Source organism: Schistocerca gregaria, chromosome 3 (assembly GCF_023897955.1).
Source record: "Schistocerca gregaria isolate iqSchGreg1 chromosome 3, iqSchGreg1.2, whole genome shotgun sequence".
Classification (NCBI taxonomy): domain Eukaryota; kingdom Metazoa; phylum Arthropoda; class Insecta; order Orthoptera; family Acrididae; genus Schistocerca; species Schistocerca gregaria.
This window is the reverse complement of record NC_064922.1, coordinates 715,463,359-715,480,315: the sequence shown is the minus strand read 5'-3', so window position 1 is coordinate 715,480,315 and position 16,957 is coordinate 715,463,359. Positions and strand designations below refer to the sequence as shown.

At 44.0% G+C, this 16,957-nt stretch overlaps 1 protein-coding gene and 1 pseudogene across 4 annotated transcripts in view; both read right to left on the bottom strand.

The window, feature by feature from the left end:
- LOC126355184 (venom carboxylesterase-6-like) overlaps positions 1-16,957 on the bottom strand; it is a 345,553-nt gene that overhangs the window by 149,593 nt on the left and 179,003 nt on the right. The gene's annotated exons all lie outside the window — the stretch shown is intronic.
- On the bottom strand, positions 5,381-5,497 carry LOC126356689 (5S ribosomal RNA; annotated as a pseudogene).

Here is a 16,957-nt window from a genome sequence, read left to right as displayed (position 1 = left end):
CCACGCTTCGAGCCGTAGAACGTCAGTTTTCTTTCTCCTGATAACGACGTCCTCCTGAGTAGTCCCCGCCCTTCGTAATATTTTACCCTAGAGGACGCCGTCATCATTTAACCATACAGGAAAGCTGCATTCCCTCGGGAAAAATTACGGCTCTAGTTTCTCCTTGTTTTCAGCCTTTCGCAGTACCAGCACAGCAAGGCCGTATTGGTTAGTGTTACAAGGCCAGATCAGTCAATCATCCAGACTGTTGCCCCTGCAACTACTGAAAAGGCTGCTGCCCTCTTCAGGAGCCACACGTTTGTTTGGTGTCTCAACAGATGGTGTTGGCACTGCTGGAAGTATGCTGAAAAACCCTCTTTTGGAATGGAGTATAACTCACCTGTCACAGCTGCCATAATGTTCTCTCTTGTCTGAAACCGCATTCCGTTTAACGACCTCTTAAGTTTAGGGAACAGCCAGAAGTTTCAGAGGGGCATATTAGAAAAGTAAGCCTGTTGAAGCACAGGAATCTGGTTTTTCGCCAAAAAAGTCTGAATCAAATACGAGGAATGTACTGGAGCATTGTCGTGATGGATGCGTCGATTTCCTGTTGACCACAAGTCCAGTATCTTGTCCCACACAGCGTCATGTAGGCGACAGACGATCTCCTTGAAGTATTTTTTGGTGACTGAATCCGTGATACATACTCATGGTGTACCACACGGTGGGAGTGAAAGAAAGTAGTCAGAATCACTTTGATGTCGCTGTTCACTTTTTTCTTTAGTCTTGGCGGAGACGAATACTTCCACTGTGACGACAGGGATTTGGTTATCGGTTCGTACCCGTATACACAGGTCGTGTCACCAGTCACTGAGGTGTTCACGAAGTCGGCGTTACTATTTGTGGAGTACAGCATGTCTTGTGAGACTTCAACACGAGGTTACTTTTGCTCCACCGTCAGCATCTTCTGCACGAATTTCGGAGACACTCTCTTAATGGCCAAGTCTTCAGTCACAATGGAATGTACCGATGCCCGTTTCTTCTACAATTTGTCTGATACTCACACAATGGTCCTGCATCACCATAGCGTTCACTTTGGCTATGACCTGATCATTTCAGCATGTAGATGGCCGACCGGAGGGTGATTCGCTTTCGATCGATGTGCAAGTGTCTTTAAACCAGTTGTTAACCTGTGTGGTGCCCACAGCATCGTCATCGAAAGGCGTCTGAATCTTACGAATGGCTTTCACCTGGCTCTCACCCAGTTTCATGCAAAATGTGACGCAGTAGCGTTGTTCCAGGTGTTCGATATTTCACTTCCAGTGAAAAACCGATATAAACACTACACACTCCCTCACTCAACTGCTCCTTGCTGGAAACTGACGGTACCGACAGGTGGAAAAAATTCACACATGCACATGAAGATTCAAGATTGACTCAGGCAGGCATGCTAGATTCAAATCCATCAGCTGTTTGAAAAAAAAAGTAGGATATTTTTATAACAGAACTTATACTCACAGCTATCACAAACGGTTCATCCAGCTATACTGCACTCACTTGTGAACTCCCATCCACTATTAGAAATTGAATCACTCTGGTGATTAGTGTGAGTACGGGAGTACGGGAGGTTTTCGATCTCATCTTCGCAATCGGAAGAGTATTTGTGGAGGTTGAGACAAAGCACTGCCATCGCCGTCGCCGGCCGCGGTGGTCTCGCGGTTCTAGGCGCTCAGTCCGGAACAACGCGACTGATACGGTCGCAGGTTCGAATCCTGCCTCGGGCATGGATGTGTGTGATGTCCTTAGGTTAGTTAGTTTTAAGTAGTTCTAAGTTCTAGGGGACTGATGACGACAGATGTTAAGTCCCATAGTGCTCAGAGCCATTTGAACCATCGCCATCGAGTAGACACTACTTGTAGTCTTCAATCATGAGGGCACTTGAGGAAACACCTTTGGGTGGGATCTGTGTCTATACGGTATGCATACAGTTCATGTCTGAGCCCCAAAATCTTCACAACCTGTGATCGATATGCCTTGTCTTTCATCAAACCAATAATGTTTGTTTTGAGATGTTACTACGTAAGGATTTTTGATGCATATTCAGACTGTTGAATTCACTGGGTTTATATCTAATTATTATGTAGGGACTACAAACCTTTCAGCGGTAAACAAACCTGCCGTTACTCACATAAAGTAACTTGGGGTCAGTGAACTATGGCTTCGAAAACTCTTAGGGAATTCGTTACATGTAAAGTCTGGAGAGGTCCAGAATACATATACTAACATAGACAGTCTTCGTGAACTGTACCAGAAACTTAGCCATCTTTACAGTGACTACTCCTTGACTGTAGTTGGAGGCCCACTGAAAATATGGCCTGGGAATGTAAGCTGTTGCGCCCTACTTCTCCTTTTAATGGTAAACTAAATGAATTTCGTGGCGGTTTCTTACTTTATCATGGTTTTATGGGAACAGAATTAACCATAAGCACTTAAAAACATTATTTTCAGCGTCAGATGCCGCAAGAGAAGATGTCACAGGTAACTAATAAGTTTCTCCTCAGACTGAGACATTTTTACAGATTTTCGTAGTGCAGTATGTACCTAATAGTATTAGTTTATAAAAGTATATGTACATTGACACAAGCAATCTTTAAAGCACAAAAATGTTAAAGAACCGCTTTGACTAAGTAACTGCAAATGAAGCATAAATTAAGAAAAAACTTTGAAAAATTGTTTATAATAAATGTACGTACAGACTGTTAACAAAAAGGAAAAATTGTCAGTAAACCATAAGTTGTTTCGTTCTATCAATGTCGTTACTTACAAAAGAACCTGATCCTCACACTACAGAGTACGATATGACTAGATTCATGCAACTGAACTAGAAAGGGAGAAGGTGGCAGTTGTTGCTAATAATACAGAAATTACCAATATGTTATTGTTGATTATAACAAATGTGGTCATCTCGATATGGTGAACAGACCTTAAAAGATGAGGTTCATGCAACTGAACAAGAGAGAAAGAAAGGAGGGTGAGAGGTTTCCTGCTATTACAGTACATTACCATTAGTGAAGGGATGAAGTTGGAGGCGTGGAGGGGGAAGGGTGAGCTTCGTTTCCCCACTTTTTATGTCTTGTCCAATAAGCATCGCCAGGGTATCAGATTGCATACTGATCTTGAATGTAACACACAAATTTGCCCTTACGGCTTGGGGAATCATGGACTGAGTATGGGGTTCCATCCTGTTCTTGAATGTATCACACACAATTGCCTTTGGTGTGTGGGCAGGCTGGGGAAACACCAGGGGAGGGAGGTGACCTTGAATATACCTCAAACAATTATCTCAGGTGTCACGTGATATCTAAGATGTTTTATCTTATCACTGGAAATATTATCTTATCAAAGGAGTCAGCTGGTTATAACTAGTTTAGTTCTTGAACCTCTTCTGACGAAATACTCAAGTATGTACAGGGTGTTTCAAAAATGACCGGTATATTTGAAACGGTAATAAAAACTAAACGAGCAGCGATAGAAATACACCGTTTGTTGCAATATGCTTGGGACAACAGTACATTTTCAGGCGGACAAACTTTCGAAAATACAGTAGTTACAATTTTCAACAACAGATGGCGCTGCAAGTGATGTGAAAGATATAGAAGACAACGCAGTCTGTGGGTGCGCCATTCTGTACGTCGTCTTTCTGCTGTAACCATGTGCTGTTCACAACGTGCAAGTGTGCTGTGGACAACATGGTTTATTCCTTAGAACAGAGGATTTTTCTGGTGTTGGAATTCCACCGCCTAGAACACAGTGTTGTTGCGACAAGACCAAGTTTTCAACGGAGGTTTATGGTAACCAAAGGACCGAAAAGCGATACAATAAAGGATCTGTTTGAAAAATTTCAATGGGCTGGGAACGTGACGGATGAACGTGCTGGAAAGGTAGGGCGACCGCATACGGCAACCACAGAGGGCAACGCGCAGCTAGTGCAGCAGGTGATCCAACAGCGGCCTCGGGTTTCCGTTCACCGTGTTGCAGCTGCGGTCCAAATGACGCCAACGTCCAGGTATCGCCTCATGCACCAGAGTTTACACCTCTATCCATACAAAATTCAAACGCAACAACCCCTCAGCGCCGCTACCATTGCTGCACGAGAGACATTCGCTAACGATATAGTGCACAGGACTGATGACGGCGATATGCATGTGGGCCGCATTTGGTTTACTGACGAAGCTTATTTTTACCTGGACGGCTTCTTCAATAAAGAGAACTGGCGCATATGGGGAACCTAAAAGCCCTATGTTGCAGTCCCATCGTCCCTGCATCCTCAAAAAGTACTGGTCTGGGCCGCCATTTCTTCCAAAGGAATTATTGGCCCATTTTTCAGATCCGAAACGATTATTGCATCGCGCTATCTGGACAATCTTCGTGAATTTGTGGCGGTACAAACTGCCTTAGACGACACTGCAAACACCTCGTGGTTTATGCAAGATGGTGCCCGGCCACATCGCACGGCCGACGTCTTTAATTTCCTGAATGAATATTTCGATGATCGTGTGATTGCTTTGGGCTATCCGAAACATACAGGAGGCGGCGTGGATTGGCCTCCATATTCGCCAGACATGAACCCCTGTGACTTCTTTCTGTGGGGAAACGTGAACGACCAGGTGTACCGCCAGAATCCAGAAACAATTGAACAGCTGAAGCAGTACATCTCATCTGCATGTGAAGCCATTCCGCCAGACACGTTGTCAAAGGTTTCGGGTAATTTCATTCAGAGACTACGCCATATTATTGCTACGCATGGTGGATATGTGGAAAATATCGTACTATAGAGTTTCCCAGACCGCAGCCCCATCTGTTGTTGACAATTGCAACTACTGTAATTTCGAAAGTTTGTCTGCCTGAAAATGTTCTGTGGTCCCAAGAATATTGCAACAAAAGGTGTATTTCTATCGCTGCTTGTTTAGTATGTATTGCCGTTTCAAATATACCGGTCGTTTTTGAAACATCCTGTAAGAGTAATAGCTCAAACCCGGAGAAGGAGTGAAAACATTCATGTAACTGACGTGACCTCAGAGATGTGTGTCAGTCGTTTGTGTCACATTGACTGAAACGGCTCAAAACTGGAGACTGAACGAAAAATGTTCACCCAGCACACTAGTTTCGGCGCATTGTTTCAAGTGTCTGGAAAAATGAGCACTCTGTCTTCGGGCCACAAGTGGCCCATCGGGGCCATGCGACTGCTGTGTCATCCTCAGATGAGGATGAGGATAGGAGGGGCATGTGGTCAGCACACCACTCTCCCAGTCGTTATGATGGTTTTCTTTCACCGGGGCTGCTGCTAGTCGGTCGAGTAGCTCCTCAGTTGGCATCACGAGGCTGAGTGCACCCCGAAAAATGGCAACAGTGCATGGCGGTCCAGATGGTCACCCATCGAAGTGCGGCCACGCCCGACAGCCCTTAACTTCGGTGATCTGACGGGAACCGGTGTATCAACTGCGGCAAGGCCGTTGCCAGAAAAATGAAGAATGAACGAAAAAACAATCGACTGGCCAATAGATTGTTGAATCCAGTGTATTGTCCTATACCTAGCGTGAGGGGCTGGCACCACATTTGTCCCTTTTGTCAACGTGTAATCGTCAAGTATCAGCTTTTGTTTGAGAGCAATGGAGGACTTCATGGCCACAGCGAGGCGGGAGCGGCAGTTTCAAACGTCGCCCCTCACATCCCATTGCGACACCTCGCGGCGTCTAACGTCATTCGCTCCCATGGCGGGAGTTGCCAAAAGCAGCCCTGTGAGCATTCCCATCGATACGTCATTTCTGCCTTTCTCTGCAGTTGTTGCCTTACCTAGACCGTTGTACCTTAGCACTACCAACTCAATTTTAGAGATCGTTCAGGGATATTTTCTGAGTATTTTTCAATGACTCATTAAAGCAAAATTGTATTTCGTTTCATTTCTAATGCCCAGCCGTGAGGGGTAGCCGCGCTGTCTGAAGCGCCTTGCCACGGTTCGTGCGGCTCGGAGGTTCGATTCCTCTCTCTGGCACGAGTGTGCCTGAATTTCTTAACGTAAGTTAGTTTAAGTTAGAACGATTGTTTTGTGAGCCACTTCCTTTATTGATGGACTACATTTCCTGAAGATTCATCCAATGGGTCTCAGTCTGGCAACGGCCTTACTCCCGAACCGAGCGAGGTGGCGCAGTGGTTAGACACTGGACTCGCATTCGGGAGGTCGACGGTTCAATTCCGCGTCCGGCTATCCTGATTTAGGTTTTCCATGATTTCCCTAAATCACTCCAGGCAAATGCCGGGATGGTTCCTCTGAAAGGGCACGGCCGACTTCCTTCCCCATCCTTCCCTAATCCGATGAGACCGATGACCACGCTATCTGGTCTCCTTCCCCAAACAACCTACCAACCAACATTACTCCCGCATTATCATATAGGTTCGTTCCATTTCACATCGCTCTGCACGTATAGTCCTAGGTATTTTATGGCCGCCACTGATTTCAGTGATTGTTTTGCAATTCTGTAATCATAGGGCAGAGAGTATTTGTGTTTATGTCTTCGCAGCAAGCTACATTTGTTTATGTTAGGGGTCAGCTGACACTCTCTGCACTAAATGTCGATCATCTGGCGCAGTGGTTAGACACTGGACTCGCGTTTGGGAGGTCGACGGTTCAATCCCGCGTCCGGCTATCCTGATTTAGGTTTTCCATGATTTCCCTAAATCACTCCAGGCAAATGCCGGGATGGTTCCTCTGAAAGGGCACGGCCGACTTCCTTCCCCATCCTTCCCTAATCCGATGAAACCGATGACCACGCTGTCTGGTCTCCTTCCCCAAACAACCTACCAACCAACATTACTCCCGCATTATCATATAGGTTCGTTCCATTTCACATCGCTCTGCACGTATAGTCCTAGGTATTTTATGGCCGCCACTGATTTCAGTGATTGTTTTGCAATTCTGTAATCATAGGACAGAGAGTATTTGTGTTTATGTCTTCGCAGCAAGCTACATTTGTTTATGTTAGGGGTCAGCTGACACTCTCTGCACTAAATGTCGATCATATGCAGGTTTTTCTGCACGTCGATGCTATTTCCCACTGTGGTGCCTTCTCCGTACGCAACGGCGTCGTCAACAGCATCATCAGCAAAAAGCCTCATGGAATTTCCGAGGTTATCTACTAGGTCATTTATGTACGTATATCGTGATAAGTAACGGTCCTATAACAGCTCCCCTGAGGCACGCCCAGAGTTATTTTTAAGCTTGAAGACCTCTCTTCGTTCAGAATGACATGCTTTACTCTGTTTGCTAGAATGCCCATTCTGCTCTTCACCCTCACACTTTCGTTCAGTACAGTTAGTTCTCTCTCTGGTTTGTTTCTCCTGCAGTGTTAGTTGTATGTTAACAGTTATACCCAGTAGAATGGATAGGTCGACTGATGAAGAGCTCGCACTTATGCACGTCGTGTACAAGTTCACTGAACAAAACGATAGAACTGCACAACATTGTCCTTGTAAGCTCTTACCACATCGATGGCAATCTCTTTACAGTAATTTTGCATCTGAGATTATTGTATTACTCTGAATTTCGTCTTGCACGTTTTGGTGATTGTAAGTAACTAGCATTTTCACTCTTGCGAAGGAATTTTCAGAAACAGGACAGAAATAAGAGAAATAGGGGCTAAAAACCGAATTAATCACAATCTCTGTAACGAGCCACCGAAGGCGATCTCTTAAACCAAAGTACTCAGAAAATATCCACCAACACCCTTCCAAGTTTCATCGGTGGAGCTGTCGCTTGCCCTGGCCCACTTCTAGGTGGACCGCGATGCCAGTTGTGGCAGTTGCTAGCTTTACTCCACACGATGCAAGAGAGGACTGGCAAAACCTAGAGTATTTTATTCGAAATGAGGCGACTTGATAAGCAATACGATATCGTTCAGACACGCCGACACATAAGACACCATGGACACATCCTCCTAGAATATCACTCCTTTGTGGCCAATCCATAACTTGCAAGTAATGCAGAAAACCTTAAAGCGACGCCGATAGATAACACTTTCATGTATCAGATACCATTCTGTCTCCATCCTGTTAGAAAATTGAGATCAGTGATCAGTACTTCATATCTATAGATAAATATAAGCAAAGTTGTGCAAGCCAGTGTTCAAATGTGATAACAGGACATGGGGATCCGGGAGTGGAGAGATCTGACGCAACAGAAGCGAAACACGTTTAACAACATATCTTTCTCACAACACGCGGCGTTCACATACCAGTAATAAGTACACTTGGCAATATCTACAAACAGGATACACATACGTGAAGTAAATACATAAGAATAAATTGTTTTAAGTTTCCACCTTTTAAAATTCAAAATGCTGAAAACTGTTAAGACCCCTTTAACTATGCAATCTCAAAGTTTCAAACATCCTTCAGAATTCCAAGAATTCTGTTTAAATAAAATAAAGTTTTCAGAAATTTCAAAACCTTCAACATTTTTAAGAACCCTTTTTAAAGAAAAAAAAAACAATTTAAACAAAATTTCAGAACCCAAACAAATTACTTGAAACCCATTGAAACAATGCAGCTTTAAGCAAATTCCAAGCTCTTGGCATATGCTGCGAACACATTTACAAAAACACCAAAATCAGAATCATTTATAAAATTCGAGAAGAAAAAGCTTAATCGCCAAATCAATGTTTCATGGTCAAGAAAGCTGTTAACAACGTGAATTCAGTTAAATAATTTCAGAACATAAATAAATAAATCTAGGCTTATATCAAACCATCAACGGGCACGCACAAGCGATACCCAGGTGTCCACCCCACCCACCCCTCCCCCCTCATGCTTTGTACGTATGGCCTTTGCATGCCTCAGGGCAGGGAGCATAACAGGAGCAAAATAAAATCTATCACCGTTAAGTTAATCATATTCTGAGAAGGCAAAGACGCAAACAAATGTACTTTATCAGAATATCTTGCCAAAACCAAGTTAGCTCATAGTTACTCAGTACGAGGGTCAAAGTTGCTGCACAATTAAATTTGCAATCGATAAGCAGCTTGCCTTTTCAACTGAAACATGACCACAATCCCAAGGAAATAGTCATTCAGCGCACGGGAGAGAGTTGCTGTACGATTAAATACACTAATGCCGAAAGTGCTAATCAATGGACTACGGAAAGGCAGCACATTTAACGGGAACGGGAATAACAGTTTGGCAGCGGTGTCTAGTAGCCCTCATCGAACACAGTTTTAAGAATTACAAACACAGGTAATCAGTCACGTGATGTTATAGTGCCAAAGAAACCCAACACAAGACTGCTGAAGGAGGTTCCCCATTTTCAAACTGACATCCTTATGGATAAAGTCGGCCAGTGGAAGAGCGCCAGCAGACCGGCAGGTCGTCTCAGAAATATGGGATAACTCGTACCACCGGAGGAACCACACTGTGCTACAACCATCATCCAATTCGCTATCACATGTTGCCAGCATACGGACAGCGACCAAATTTTCGCCTGCCGGCTCCTAACTTCTCACGACGCCACAGGCGGCCGCTTGTTCTGGAAACAGGGACTCAGCACCCCGTGAGGACAAACTCTGGCCTGAGTATCGACACGGACATATCAAGTGTCTTAACCGTTACAATGGGAAGAATCGTGGTTGGGAGGTGGGGGTGGGGTCATTGTGTGTGGTTGCTATTCGAGCTAGGAACTGGGGCACAAAGAATTTTTGGGCTTAGCCCGGACTAGTGGCCCCTTGCGTATCCATTCGAAAGTCTGCTTACATATATTACACTGAAGCGCTAAAGAAACTGATATAGGTATGCGTATTCAAATACAGAGATATGTAAATAGGCAGAAACGGCGCTGCGGTTGGCAACGCCTATAAAAGACAACAAGTGTGGCGTAGTTGTTATATCGGTTACTGCTGCTAAAATGGTAGGTTATCAAAATTTAAGTGAGTCTGAAAGTGGAACACGAGCGATGGGATACAGCATTTCCGACATAGCCATGAAGTAGGCATTTTCCGTACGACGATTCCACGAGTATACCGCGAATATCAGGAATCCGGTAAAACATCAAATCTCAGATATCGTTGCAGCCTGGAAACATGCTATCTGGTCGAACGAGTCTCGTTTCAAATCGTATCGAGCGGATGGACGTGTAGGGTTATGGACACAACCTCATGACTCCATGGACAATGCATGCCAGAAAGAGACCGTTCAAGCTGGTGGACGCTCTGTAATGGTGCGGGGCGTGTGCAGTTGGAGCAATATGGGACTCCTGATACGTCTAGATACGACACTGACAGGTGATACGTAAGTAAGCATCCTGTCTGATCACCTGCATCCGTTCATGTCCATTGTGCATTCCGACAGACATGGGCAATCCCAGCAAGACAATGCGACGCTCCACAGGTCCAGATTTTTTACAATATGGCTCCAGGCACACCCTTCTGAGTTTAAACACTTCCGCTGGTTACCAAACGTTATTGAGCACATCTGGGATGCCTTGCAAGGTGCTTTTCAGAAGAGACCTCCAGCCCCTCGTGTTCTTCAGGATTATGGACAGCCTTACAGTCTTCATGGTGTCCATTCCCTCCAGAACTACTTCAGACTTTTTCGAGTCCATGCCACGTCGTATTCCGGCACTCATGCGTGGTCGCAGGGGCCTTATACGACGTTAGACAGGTTTACCAGTTTCTTTGGAACTTCAGTGTATTAAGCAAAATTTGAACGACGAACTGGAGCTGGCACCCATAAAATTGTGCGAATTGATTAATTCCTTTTGAAAAACATTTTAATTGAGCGGAAATTAATGCTCAGCTATTGGAAGCATTTGTTTGTTGCCGTTCGGATTTTACGTGCAAATATGGGCACAAATACGTCTTTCTGGGAAGCCTCTGAATCGCACCAATCTATACTTTCAAGCTGTACGAAATGCTTCGAACTTCACACGAAGGAAGATAAATGGATTAAGTCAAAAGAGATCTTTAACCCTTGTCGAGGAGCTGTGGTTTATGATTTGTTCTTACTTGAAATTAATGTGTCGATATTATTTAAAGTGATTCAAATAAATAAATAAATAAATAAAGTACATTATTATGATAGAATTGAATAGTCACTTTCAAATCTCTAGCTTCGTTTGTATTTTACGTACTAAAACATGTTTTTTGTCACTTTCTTTAGACGCGCTACTTCCGTGTTTCAGACTTGTGCGTATCAGTTCAAATTTTGTAAGATGTTAGACAAATACATGTAATTAATGGTCGTCCTGTTGTTTTGTAAAATCTTTATCTATTACAACGATACACGGAAGATGATTCGAAAGACAATAAAAAACCGACAACGTATCAGTCGCCGCTCGAATCAGCAAAAAATCTACTCCAGTTGCCAGACCATGTCGGTTTAACGTCAAAATTATAGTAGAGTAGAAGTTGGGGACCAGAATGAAAAATGCTCCTATCGTAGAACAAAGAAGGCGAATATGTCATGTTCAGAGTTAGGGATATAACGTAAGGGAACTAGCTTTACAACTTGTCTGACTGTTTCAAGGACATTTAGTCAAAACATCTTTACATATTTGAGCTTTCTAATGAGTTAATCCTTCTTCTCCAGTGCAATGAGCTCTCATAGGCCTACTCCAGGTTACATGTAGTGTGAACGGTTTAAGGACAAACAGACATAAATTTATATGCTTTATGTGCTTCCAGAGAGTGGGATGCATCTAGGGAATGAAGAAATGAAAATGGCCCGGAGAACAGAGTTCCAGGATACAAAGAAACACAGCAGAAGATAGGAAGTACAGTACTAACATGGCTATAGAAGATGTTGAAAATGATAACCATCCGTCTCTTGGCACTTTTGCCCTGGTCAGCAAGTTGCTAAAGCAGAATCGAGGCTGGACAGCTGACATTGCTGCAGTCTCATCCGACAAGTTCTACTGTAGTTCTTGATTCTTGAAGAGTATGAGGGGTCTTGCCATACGCCTTAGACTTGGGGGATCCTCACTCAATGTAATCACATACTAACAAATCAGATGATCTGGGCGGCCAGCTACGGCCGCGACCAGGCTGCAGGGCCAGGTGGAGCATTCGTCTGCATGATCGACTTGATACGCTGGTCTCTTAGGACAGATGTCTGGTTGAGTTGATAGGACTCTGAAGCAATTTTCTGGTGAACTGGAGCCACATTTTCTGCTTTGTGGGCACGTTTATGAATGTTTTTTGACTTGTTCGAAACATATTCTGTCGGACGCCATTTTACGATTAAGCATTTTGCATGGCATTCTTTGCCGACACCTGACACTATTAAGTCCCTCGGAAAAGAACTAGCCACACCGTTTCGACGACTTTGTTTTCACGTAACTTTCCACAACGAACGTCTGACGCTTCAGGGTGAGTACCACCGTCTGCTCTGCACTGCTCCATTCACACTGACACAGCCCTCACTACGTTCTGAACCGATGTGGATCACATGGCAGACGTACACATGGTGTGCGCGTCCTGAACTATATTGACACGCTACGTCATACTGCACGACATGACAAATACCATGTTGGATGACATGATGGCTTGTGTTACATTATACTACGTGGCATCATATATCATGATACTTTACTTGACATGATGCGTTGTGTTACATGACGTAGGTACTAATACTACCAAGGAAGATAGGGTAAATATCCCAAAATGTTTTCATTTAAATGTCTTTGAAGCTGGAAAAAAAGGCGAAAGGTTAGTTCCCTTCTTTTACATCCATAATTCTCCCCAGCATGCGCTAGCCTTTTTTGTGCTATGAAAGGATCATTTTCATTATGGTCAGGACGTGATAGCTATAGTTTTATGTTTATTCTGTGCTGTTCTTGTGTATTCTTTCCATGTTTTTAGACCAAGTGCAGATCAGACAAAATGTTGTTGAAATCATAAATAGTTACATGTGGAAGCACTGAATGGACATTCATACTGTTAAGTTATTCACCCAGGAATCATTTCACTGCGAAACAGGCATAGCTCAAAATACATGTACACATGGAACTTATAACTGTGCATGATAGGACAGGTGGTCAGCCATGGTCTCGATGAAGGAACCATTCATGTGTTTGCATGAAATGTGTTAGAGTGTAAAGTCAAGTGCTGGCAGAGCAGTGGGAACCGAGAGACAAAGAGAGAACTGTGAAGAAGATGTCAGCCAATTGCACGCTGAACGACCACTCTCCAGGGTGACAACGCAATGGTAGTGGCCTCTATGCAAAGTGGATGTAAGGGCTGGATGGACTGGCTATGGGCCAGTTCTGCCACTTCTACGGTAGCATCAAGATTAGACACTTCAAGATCAGCGACTTAGGAATTGATGTGATTTCTTATTTGCGTGTCGCCCTTTGCTTGCGACACTTCTGTATAATTACAGAAGTTAAGTGTTGTCACTGATTCATTTCTTAATAAAACTTTTTGATACGATTTGCTTGAATTGTTGTGTAGCGATCCAAGAAGCAGGTTTCCTAGACACCCCATATTTGACAAATCGGCAGGATTCAACATTGGCGACGAGTATTAAGAACAACTTAGTGCCTGACGGCCACGGATTTTCTTTTCTGTTTTGCTGGCGCCTTAAGTCTACATTGGCTTTCTTTGCAGGGGTGTGTTTACTTGCTTTAATACTGTCTCTTGGTGTTTTTTATATTCAGTGTCTTCAGATGGGCGTTTCGGAAATTTGCTTTGCTTTTGTACTTATTTTTATTGCTTGCCATGTCTGTATATTGTATTTGACTCCCTCTCAATAAACAACCCACCTATCCTACCCTGTGCTCAGACGCTACAGCTGCAAGCGATAGATGCCACGCAGCTAACACAGATGTATGAGTTTCAGACAAAGCAAATATCAGCACTGCTAAACACGGTACAGCAGCCCCTCACCACCAGCGGCCACCGCAGCACAAAATACAACTTCTGTAGCTCCGACTGCCATACCGCCTTTTCGCCAGTTTAATGAAAAAGAAGAGGAGTGGCTCGAGTGGTGGCAGCAGTTTGAAGCCAACATAATTGCTCACTTCACTATTTTTTATCTACAGTAGGACGAGCAGTGATTCACCTCATCCATAAATTATTCCCGAACGCCACTTCGATTAACTTTCCTATGAACAGGTTGTAGATTCGCTAACTAACTGTTATGACCAACATGTGTTTGTGGCAACAGGAAGGAACCAATTCCTTAATTAGAGAAACGGTCAGAACAGACTTATCGCGATATCGAAATAGATGACAGAGGGATAGAAAAACAATTAAAATCGCTCAAAAGAGGAAAGGCCGCTGGTCCTGATGGGATACCAGTTCGATTTTACACAGAGTACGCGAAGGAACTTGCCCCCCTTCTTGCAGCGGTGTATCGTAGGTCTCTAAAAGAGCGTAGCGTTCCATAGGATTGGAAAAGGGCACAGGTCATCCCCGTTTTCAAGAAGGGACGACGAACAGATGTGCAGAACCATAGATCTATATCTCTAACGTCGATCAGTTGTAGAATTTTGGAACACGTATTATGTTCGAGTGTAATGACTTTTCTGGAGACTAGAAATCTACTCTGTAGGAATCAGCATGGGTTTCTAAAAAGACGATCGTGTGAAACCCAGCTCGCGCTATTCGTCCAGGAGACTCAGAGGGCCATAGACACGGGCTCCCAGGTAGATGCTGTGTTTCTTGACTTCCGCAAGGCGTTCGATACAATTCCCCACAGTCGTTTAATGAACAAAGTAAGAGTATATGGACTATCAGACCAATTGTGTGATTGGATTGAAGAGTTCCTAGAGAACAGAACGCAGCATGTCATTCTCAATGGAGAGAAGTCTTCCGAAGTAAGAGCGATTTCAGGTGGGCCGCAATGGAATGTCGTGGGACCGTTGCTATTCACAATATACTTAATTGACCTTGTGGATAACATCGGAAGTTCACTGATGCTTTTTGCGGATGATGCTGTATCAAGAGGTTGTAACAATGGAAAATTGTACTGAAATGCAGGAGGATCTGCAACGAATTGACGCATGGAGCAGGGTATGGCAATTGAATCTCAATGTAGACAAGTGTAATGTGCTGCGAATAGATAGAAAGAAATATCCTTTATCATTTAGCTACAATATAGCAGGTCAGCAACTGGAAGCAGTTAATTCCATAAAGTATCTGGGATTAGGTATTAGGAGTGATTTAAAATGGAATGACCATATAAAATTAATTGTTGGTAAAGCAGATGCCAGACTGTGATTCATTGGAAGAATCCTAAGGAAATGCAATCCGAAAACAAAGGAAGTAGGTTACAGTACACTTGTTCGCCCAGTGCTTGAATATTGCTCACCAGTGTGTGATCCGTCCCAGATGGGATAGATAGAGGGGATAGATAAGATCCAACGGAGAGCAGCGCGTTACAGGAGCATTTAGTAATCGCGAAAGCGTTACTTAGATGATAGATAAACTCCAGTGGAAAGCTCTGCAGGAGAGACCCTCAGTGTCTCGGTACGGGCTTTTGTTGAAGTTTCGAGAACAGACCTTCACCGAGGAGTCAAGCAGTATATTGCTCGCTCCTACGTATATCTCCCAAAGAGACCATGAGGATAAAATCAGAGAGATTAGAGCCCATACAGAGGCATACCGACAATCTTTCTTTCCACGAGCAACACGAGACTGGAATAGAAGGAAGAACCGATAGAGGCACTCAAAGTAGCCTCCGCCACATACCATCAGGTGGCTTGCGGAGTATGGATGTAGATGTAGATCGCGAGGGGGTCTCAGATTTGCAGGGTATGACGAGGAAATGCTAATTCAAATGTGCTTGTGGTGCTTCAGATGCAGATGTTGTGTTGCGTGATGCGATGGTGCACGATGTAACTGACGTCGAACTTAGAGGACAGATTCTGAAACAGTCCGATCCATCATTGCAGACGGTAGTGCAAATACTAGATTAGTATGATTCAGGTGCCCTATCAGCCGATAAATCTGAGCAACCAACAATCTGTCGAGTCGGGTCATCCCTCGCTAGCGACCAGCCCACTAGCCAGTGGCTGCTTGCATGCGCCACACCGCATAAACAGTTCTCCACGCCGCGTAAACAGTTCTCCAAACAGGCGAACGAAATTAAGACATGCCCTCTGTGCTATTCATCGCACTAACGCCAAGACTGCCCGTCCAGACAAGCACAGTGTTACGTTTGTGGCGAAAAATGTCAAATACAATCCGTATGTTTGTTGCCGAACAAACATATGAATTCTGTACACTCACAAAAATACAAAAATCTAGTCACAAGGCCGACGTAATCAATGTAGTGTATTCAAAGCCTGCTGCAAGCGTTAGCAAAACTAGCCGGTGAACAGTTTCTTCAATGCTACGTCAGTCCAACAAACTTTTTGTTCATTTTTGTATTAGTGGGAAATATGTGAAATTTCGGTTGGATACAGGGGCCTCTGTTACACTCCTGAACCGTAACATGTATGAACTGTTAGGCTCCCCGCGCTTGTCTAAAACTAGCACGGACATGATGGCTTAGAATGGACAAGACGTTCCCGTTCTTGGAAAACGTACTTTGCCTGCCATGTATCGCTCGCATACGCGAACTGTAACTTTCACTGTAGTACAATCACACGATTGTGAGAACATATTTGACCTGGATTCATTTGATTTGTTTGGCTTTCAAATTCAGGCCAATGAGTTGTCGGCGGCTGCATTCAATGTGAAAGACAGTATAGCTTGCTGAAAGAAATCCCTGAAATCTTTTATGAAGGTTTAGGCCAGCCTAACAATTTTGTTGCACATATTACTATGAAAGACAATGCTCAGCCGAAATTTTGCCGGGCCAGAACTGTTACCATTGCATCATGGGGCGAAGTCGCTGCTGAACTTAAATAAACGCAAGGTAGCGGAGCTATTGCGCCCATAGATGCTAGTCAATGGGCAACTCCACAGGGTTTGCTCCCCACACCTTCAGG